We start from the raw sequence: 8,624 nt of genomic DNA, 5'->3' as shown, positions 1-8,624 counted from the left end.
TCGGATAGTATGAGTATATATAGTCACAATTCGCCATTTTTTTGGTTCTCCTAAGATCTTGAACATTCCTACACAACTCTACTACATTGCTTTCTAGTTTGTGTGTGAATCACAAAGTGTCCTCGGGGATTATCTCATATTAGATTTTGTGATACAATTATGAACGCATAGGGGCCAAAAATCAGTTATGGACAGTAAATTATACACCATCCTCAAGATTTCCAAGAATTCTTTTGATTATCGAAGATCTTTTTGCAATTTGACCCAACTAAGCTTGATCCTGTTGTAACATTTGGAGGGTAGGTGTTGGTAATAGTTTGATTCGGTTCATGTTGATAGATGTATTCTTTTTTTCCATTTGTGAGGTGGCCCTTTCCTCACGTTCTACACTTTCTTGCTTCTGTTCAAACAAAAGCACACACAAAGCCACAATTTCACTTTAGCTACTTTTATCTGTATTTTTTCACCCATACAGATTCATCTTATTCAGTAACTTTTTTTTTTTTTTTGGTAAAGCTATTCAATTAATATCTGCATTACGGAACTTGAAAGAAATAGAGGAAAGGACAACATACCACAGTAAAATAAAGAATTAAATTCAAGAAATAACAACGTGCTTCCATTAATTTGTTTATTATAGCATCCAACTTATATTTTCTTTTACAACATTGTACTTTGATATTGATCCCCAGCATCCCTTTATTTTTTACATATTTTAGAGGACAAGTAAAGTATTTAAAATAGTCAAACAATCAAATTACAATTCTTTATGGGTATTAATTTCAGAGAATATGCATGATTTAGTCAAAGCCAGGTACATCTTGACTTCTGAAAATGACACAATTAAGTTGACATAAGATGCCTTGTAATCTAAGAATAACCAAAATTTAACTGCATTTTAAAGTTTAAACCATTGGTAGTTCTTCGGATTAACGCATTATTATTCATATTTACTATAACAACATTCGCAAAACGAGAATAAAAGTATGATATAATGTTTGTGAGTATGATTTACAACGTTACTTTATACATACAATATAATGTAAGTTTTTGGTCATGGATCGACGTCTTTGAAAGATGCAAGAAATTTCTTTATTAGTAAAAATATAAAAAAGAGGGTGATGGAATTTTAAGTACCTAAAGATTTATTTTAGATTGAAATGAATATATATATATATATATATATATATATATATATATATATATATATATATATATATATATATATATATATATATATATATATATATATAAAAGCTTAGGTTATTGTATTCAAAATAATTATTGTGTTATTATATGCATAAACATGGACCAATCATTTTACTTATTTTAAGAAAATGATTAATACATATTATTGAATTAAAAATAATCGAAAAATATTATCTCATTTAACTAGAAGGGTATTTTAGTCAATTAATATAGATTTAAAAAAGGAAATTTGCATATTTTAAGGGATCATAGATCCTATTAATTTTAAAAATCCGATTTTACGAATTATAAGGTTTTTTTTTAGGACATTCTGACAGAATATGTTTGAGTATGTTTAAAAATAAAAATATTCTTGAACATATTTCTTGTAGAATAACAAATTCTCGAACCGGTAATTGAAGAATTAAAACAAAAATTATATTAATTCTTATAGAATACATGTAACAATTGCTAAGAATTACATTTACTGTTAAAGAATAAAACTAAAAAACTTTCAAATCGGGAAAAAACATCAAAATCTAACAAATACACTAATTTATTCGAAAATAATAATGTTGTTAAGAGACGTCGTTCAAATTTCGTGGTCCGTTCTTCAAGCATCAGCTTCTGTGGAAACAAATCCAATAAATAAATTAGTGAGAAAATATCCATATTCCATTCCAGCATAACTGGAATTCGTGATTCCATTCTGATAGAATTGGAATTCATTTACCAATAATTAAATTAATTCGGGGCATTCTAACAGAATATGTTCATGATTATCATAAAAAAAAACATTATTTTCTGATAGAATACTATAAACGAAGAAATATCATTCAGTTGAAGCATCTTAGTGAGGGCTTGGTGTGCATCAAAACAACTTTCAATTTCCTGTAAAAATTAGACAATCAAAACAAATTCCCAATAAACCTAAACACATCGAGTCTATCAGAAACCCATTGTACCTTACATTCGTTTCTATCATATTATCGTTAATCTATGCCTTGGAGCTTGTAAATGTAAGCAATTTTGCATAGGTTTCGTTCAATGTTATCATTCAAGATTGTATTTTTGAATCATCCAACATAAGATTGTATGATCATCCTACTGTTTTAGAGTGGAGTCATCATTTTTTTATAACCACATACAGGGGAAACAGAGAAATTATCGGGAAAAATAGATCACCAACTTATAAAATATACATACAAAATTAGGGATTTAAAAATTCTAATGTAATAAAGAAGAAGAAGAAGAAGGAAGAGGATACCATATCTCGGATAGAACTTTAAGCCTCCATTTATGCTTGTGCATGATGGGTTGGACCTGTTTGGCAATTTTCTCAAGGAATCTCCTAGCCTCATCCCCTCCAACCTTCCTCTTCAACGTTCTGATCTCCCAAACCTTGTGAAGATCGTTAATGTTCATCTTAAATCAAACACTAAATCTGAAATCTGAAAGTGTGCCTGATATTCAAATAATTTCGAATCCGATCGTGTGTAGAGAATTGAATCAAATAGGCTTCCAGAATGAGGAACCCAACAGGGTTCAAAATCAAAACACCTCCAGGTCCCAGTCCCTAGTCCCAAAACCCCTTTGTTATTCCCTCCTGGGGGTGAAACTGGAGTGGAAATAGCTACCCCAAACATTCATATGATAAAGATAAAATGTAATTAAACCCAAACTCAGTGGAATGTAATCGACAATCGAAAAAGGAAAAATGTAGTCTTAGTTACTCAGTTGTACCACAAAATCGATGAAGATTGAGATGATTGAAACTTAAGAGAGGGAAAATGGGGTTTTAATTAACCGGGAAAGCAAGTCGGCAGTCGGCAGAAGAAGACGAGGAAGATGACTAGAGACGGTGAAGATGACCAGATACGGTGATTCGATGAAGACGGACTAGGAAATCAAGTATCGACGGAAGACGAATGCCACGAAGTTGATGAGTGATATTTTGATGTCGAGAAATCGGGATTTTGATCTTGGCTCTTAGGAGAATTCAATTGGAAAATTGAAACCTAAAAATTAATATCAAATTACCATAATTATAGAATATTATTTGTGGAAACTAATTATCAAATTACCTATTTATCCTTATTTATTTATTTAATTATTTATTTTTATTTTAAATTTTGATTGGCCCACATTTATGCATACAATAACACAATAATTATTTTAAATACATGAACTTAGCTCTCTCTCTCTCTCTCTCTCTATATATATATATATATATATATATATATATATATATGTATATATATATATATATATATATATACAAAATAATTGAAAAAAAACTCACTAACCAACACCACTCACCACTCAACCAACACCACCTACCACCCACCCACCACCAACCACCCATCAACACCACCTATAACCCACCACCCACTACCCACTAACCACCGCCACCTCCCCTACAACCCACCACACCCACAAACCAACACCAAACACCACCAACCACCACCTACCACCCAACATCCACTATTACAACCACCACACATTCCCACCCCCACCCACCAACCACCAACCACCATTGTCACTCACCACTACCACTGCCACCTACCATCCCAAACTGTAACATCCCGATGTTTAGGTACTTCTAAATTCATCCCTATAATCATATTTCATGTCATTTTGGTTCCTAAGTTCAAGAAGTTATGTTTTGAGCCCTACTGGCAATTTTGTGATTATGGCAGGAGGAGTACGTCATGCGTACATGTTTGTATGTTGGGCGTACACTTATGTACACGGGACGTACTAGCTTCAGGTGGAAACCCTAATTTTTAGGGTTTTGGTGGTATTTAAGCAACATTATGTCTCGTTTCTCCTCACCTTTTCAGCCTCCATATCTTTTGAGACGTTTTTGCAAACCCTAGCCCTCTTAGTGTGTATTTTGAGCTCAAGAGTGTGTTCTTGTTTTGTTGAAGGAGGAAGAAGTTGCATTAAGGAGCCTTAAAGTGGAAGCAAACTTATGGATCTAGGATCTTTGCCTTCCTGAGAAGCCCCAAAAGGTATAAAGTTTATACCTTGATGTCTTGGTTGTTAGATCCTATTTTTGGGTGTTTTATGTTGCTTTTCTTATCCTAAGGGTCCCATCTTGTGCATGGTTTGATCTTGTCATTTTGATTTGTCCTTTCAGACCCTAGGAAAGGTCCTTAGCCATGAAAATGAAGTCCTTTTGCTTAGATTTGCTCCATGCATCTTGTATGAAGTCTTAATGGATTAAGACCTTGTTTTAAGCTCTTATTAGGCGTGTAAAGTCATAAAGTTAGAAACTTTATGACTCTAGGGTGTGTTTTGGTCATGGATTTGAAATATGAGCTTAATTGCTTAAGCCATTAAGAACTAACATGGAGTTTGGAGGCTATGAGGGTATGCCCCACATACATGGGAGTACGCCCCACATACTCGGTTAACCACCCCAATAGTGGTCTTCTGTGAGGCTTCGCATACGCTAAGCGTACCTCCGAAGTATGCAACGCGTACTCGCATGGGTCAGCCTTGTTATGTTGACTCGGTTGTGTTGACTCGGTTGACTTAGTGGGTTGACCAGTTGATTTTGACTTTGCTTTGACCAAGTTTGACCTGGAGGGTGTTTTCAGTATTTTAGGATTTGAAGGAATTGGTCACTTGGTGGAAATAGGTATCGGTTAGAGAGCTGAGATTCGGAGTCAGGCCTCATCAGTTTTGTTCAGTTTTGCAAGGTGAGTCTTCCTCACTATACTATTGGGTCGAAGGCACTAAGGTCGGCCCTTTTGGATTATTATCCTGGTTTATCATTTGCTTATATGTTGTAGTTATCTGTTATATTTGTATCCTGGTATATAGGAGGATGTTATGCTTAGTGATTTGCTAGATTTGTATGATTGTCTGTATATGCTAGCTAGGGTTTGATATGGTACATGTTGATATGTGATGGTGATGCGACCTTGCTTCCACTCTAAGTAAACTTCGATAATAGTCCCTGAGTTGCTCCTACAAGATCACAGAGAAAAGAGGTCGTCAGCCGTTTCCCAGGAGGGGGATCCCGGAAAGACGCTTCGTTAGAGAGTGTGTATGTATATAGCTTGGAGAAGGCATCTTGCCTATCGGGATCATGATCTTTTCCTTTTATACTCAACGATCATGCTCGTCCGTACGAGACAGGATCTCCTAAGCTGACAGGAGCAGAGGCGCTGATTGGAGGATCGTGCTCCTCTACTTGTCAGAGCGCTACCATTTGTCCTGCCGGTAATGCTCTGATCCCTTGCTTTGTCCCCTGATCGTATCTTTTATCGTGGAGATCTGGGGCACCTTTGGCAGGCACAAGCCTCTTGCGAGGATGCCTTTCACGGGCGCGGGCCTCTTGTGAGGACGCATTTGACGGGGGCTTTTCCTTTTGCTAGAGTGCCCTAACCTTGGGGGCGCTAGCGGACGCTAAACCCACTGGGCCTGGTATGTCGGATACGCCAGCCTTCTGAGTTGGGTGCGACCCTTTCGTGCTAGCTAGGGCACGTTATCAAGTCCCCCAGTCCAGTACAGGTAGCGTTGTTGCGATAGCTACGATGTTCTGGACTTAATTGCTCTGTACGTGCCTGTTTTCTATTCGCCCGTCGTTCCGATTTTTAATGGCAACATGACCGCTCATCATGGTTGGCAGTTACATCATGTGTCAGGGATTTTGAATATCTTGCTTTTCCTCTTCTCATATTAGGGCACTTATCATCATTTTTCTTTTCCCTCACGTTTCCTCTTCTTCTATTCACTTTTCTTCTTCCATGCTTTCCTTCTCTTCTTCTATGGCCGATTCATCTATAAATCTTCCTTCTAATGTTGCGTATCAGTATTTGGAGGAAACATATGGTCTTGCTTCAGCGGATGGGATCGAGTTCCCACTACCTGGTTCATCTATCACGTCTCCCCCTCCTGGCAAAGGTGGGGTTTATTTGAAATCCCTTGATGTCGGGCTACGACTTCCTCTTATTGATTTCCAAGAAGAGGTCCTGCGAAAGGAAGTTTGTAGCATCCATATGTTGTCTCCCAATGTTGTGAACAAAGTAGTGGTGTTTGAGATGATCTGTCGTGCCAATGGCGTTCTCCCCGACTATTTTGTCTTTAAATACTTCTTTAGGTTCTGTTGCACTTGTGACAAGTGCACTTTCTCCATTCGGCAAGGGGGCATACCCTGATTCCCGATGGAAAGACCCCCAAGAACTGGCAAGACAAGTGGTTATGGGTGAATCACGGTTTGGCAGGCAGTGGGAGATATCATGCTAACTCCTTCACTAATCTCACACCCAAACTATTTCCGCACAACCAAAGTGTTGCTGGTCTTTTGAAGAACATCCAGGTTACTCCTGAGGATTACTCTAAGGTGTTGTTGGCAGGTGTGGGAATGAGTCCTTCTTGGAGGCGTTAGGGGAAGATGGTGGTCTTCTTCTCTTTTGTCGATGGTAAGTGTTTTCCTTTACTCTTCCTTTTCTCCCCCCTCCCTTTTCTTTCTTTTCTTGATAGCAGTTAGGGTTTTTGTTTTGGTTGATCCATACACCCTGTCTACATGTTTTCCGCATGTCACATAGTTTTTCAAGTGTTGAGTCCTCCCTATCCATGGTTGAGGTGTTGCGAAAGCGTTATCGGGGGAAACTGGAACACCGAGAGGTAGATCTGATTGATTTCCTTCCTCCCCCTCGATGAGTTAACCATATTGTCATGGCTATTGCCGCCTCAACCCCCCTGTGGTTAGTGGGATACCGACACCAATGTTGTAGTTGCTTGTCCTATTACCACTGTTGCACCTTTAAGTGGCACTTGTTCTAGTTCGGTTGGGGTGAGTAAGGACAACAAAGATGGGATTATTTCTGATGTCATGTGCAAGCCAAGTGAAAAGTCATCCTAGCCATGGGTGAGATGGTTATTGGAGCTCCTAATGTTCCCAAACGGTTTCAGACGAGGCGTGGATTTGCCCGCCTTCTAAATTCATTATCTTCAACACCGTCGGCACTTGTTGTGATCCCCGATGACGACGTTCAATAGTCCGAGGGGGCCCAAGGGTTGTCTGAGCAGCCTAGTGTTTATGTTCTGGTTGTGTTTGAAGTTCTTCTAAACTCTTCTCCGGTCAAAGGTTCTAGTAGTGTGGAGCAGGGCTCAACTCCTCCTAGTGGGGGTATTGGTTAGGTTCCCTCTGGTCCTCCCACTTTTGTTCCTGCTTGGAATCTCAACAATGAGTCTTGCCTCTCTTTGCTCGGTAACGTAATAGAATTTTCCCGGCATACATTCCATCCTGCTGCAGTTACTGACATGGAGGCCATGGGCAGTCCCATTCTTTCTCATAATATGTCTTATGTCAATGCACAGGCTATGTTCTACCTTGTTGCAGGTGCTCGGCGTGTCTAGCTGCTCAGCGAGATGGAGGCAGTTCATGCGGGGTGTAGTTCACGTGAGGTTGGGTTGAAGCGTCAAGTGTCTGAGTTGGGAAGTGGTGAGGTTGGGTTGAAGCGTCAAGTGTCTGAGTTGGGAAGTGGTGTGCAGGGTTTGGAGTAGAAGTTTCAGTTGCTTGCGGCTGAGAAGGCTGATGTGGATAAAATTAGGGCTACTCTGGAGGCCAAGTTGGATTCCTTCACTCAGGTGAACGAAGGTTTGATGATTCAAGTTGAAAGTTTGGAACGCGACGTTGCTGATTGAGATAGATTGATTGTCGTCGTTTAAGCAGGTGTTGAAGCTACCCAACATGATTTGGACTGGCTGTTGCGTGTGGGCCTTGTACGGGTTGTAGATAAGTTGATTGAGCATCCATATTTTATAAATGCTATAAGTCTCATCCTCCATGCTTCTTTTATTGTTGGGGTGGAGTCCAGTCGCAATGTTTATGTTCCTGCAGTGGGTTCTGATTATGTTGATCCTGGTGACGGCGTCCCTCCTGTGAGTGTAAATGAGGCATTGCTATCGTTTTCTAGCATGGACCATGCATCGTTGTTGGGGTTAGGGGATTTGGATATCTAGGGGGTCTGTGAGCTTTGTGATTTTGCAGGCTCTGAGGGGACTCCTGATGGTGTGTCGGCTGGTGCTGTGGATAATGAATATGGGACTGAGAGTGGTGGAGGGGGAGCTGGTAATGTTCACGAGGGGATTGGTGGTGATAGCAAGGTTGTTGGTGCTGTTGGTGGGAGCGTGGTTGAGCCTGTTAGTGAGTTTGTTGTTGGTGATGCTGAAAAAGGGTGCTCATGCACCATGTGCTACCCCATCTGGGGTGTGAAAATCTTTTCTTTACATGTTTGTTGTCTTTTGAACCAATACTATTGAACTCTTATTTTGCTTGGTGTTGCGATCCTTAGGCCCTATTGTACTGGATGTGTTTGTTTAATATATGTTGGGTTTCTTTCGTTATTGCTCTGTGCATTTTCAGTTTGGTCTGCTAATTTGGTGGATGGGGCCATTCCTTTGGCAGTTTTTGTGTT

The 8,624-nt window shown here is 39.3% G+C and overlaps 1 long non-coding RNA gene across 1 annotated transcript; it reads right to left on the bottom strand.

Annotated features, from left to right (window-relative positions):
• Positions 1-1,604: 1,604 nt before the first annotated feature.
• On the bottom strand, positions 1,605-3,186 carry LOC144997711 (uncharacterized). The gene is made up of 2 exons (XR_013659912.1): positions 2,456-3,186; positions 1,605-1,815 (listed from the first exon to the last, which is right to left on the bottom strand). It is a non-coding gene; the product is annotated as an uncharacterized LOC144997711 (long non-coding RNA).
• Between the last annotated feature and the right edge of the window lie 5,438 nt (positions 3,187-8,624).

Source organism: Lactuca saligna, chromosome 5, assembly GCF_052625555.1.
Source record: "Lactuca saligna cultivar CGN05327 chromosome 5, ASM5262555v1, whole genome shotgun sequence".
Lineage (NCBI taxonomy): Eukaryota > Viridiplantae > Streptophyta > Magnoliopsida > Asterales > Asteraceae > Lactuca > Lactuca saligna.
This window is presented reverse-complemented; position numbering and strand designations above follow the sequence as displayed.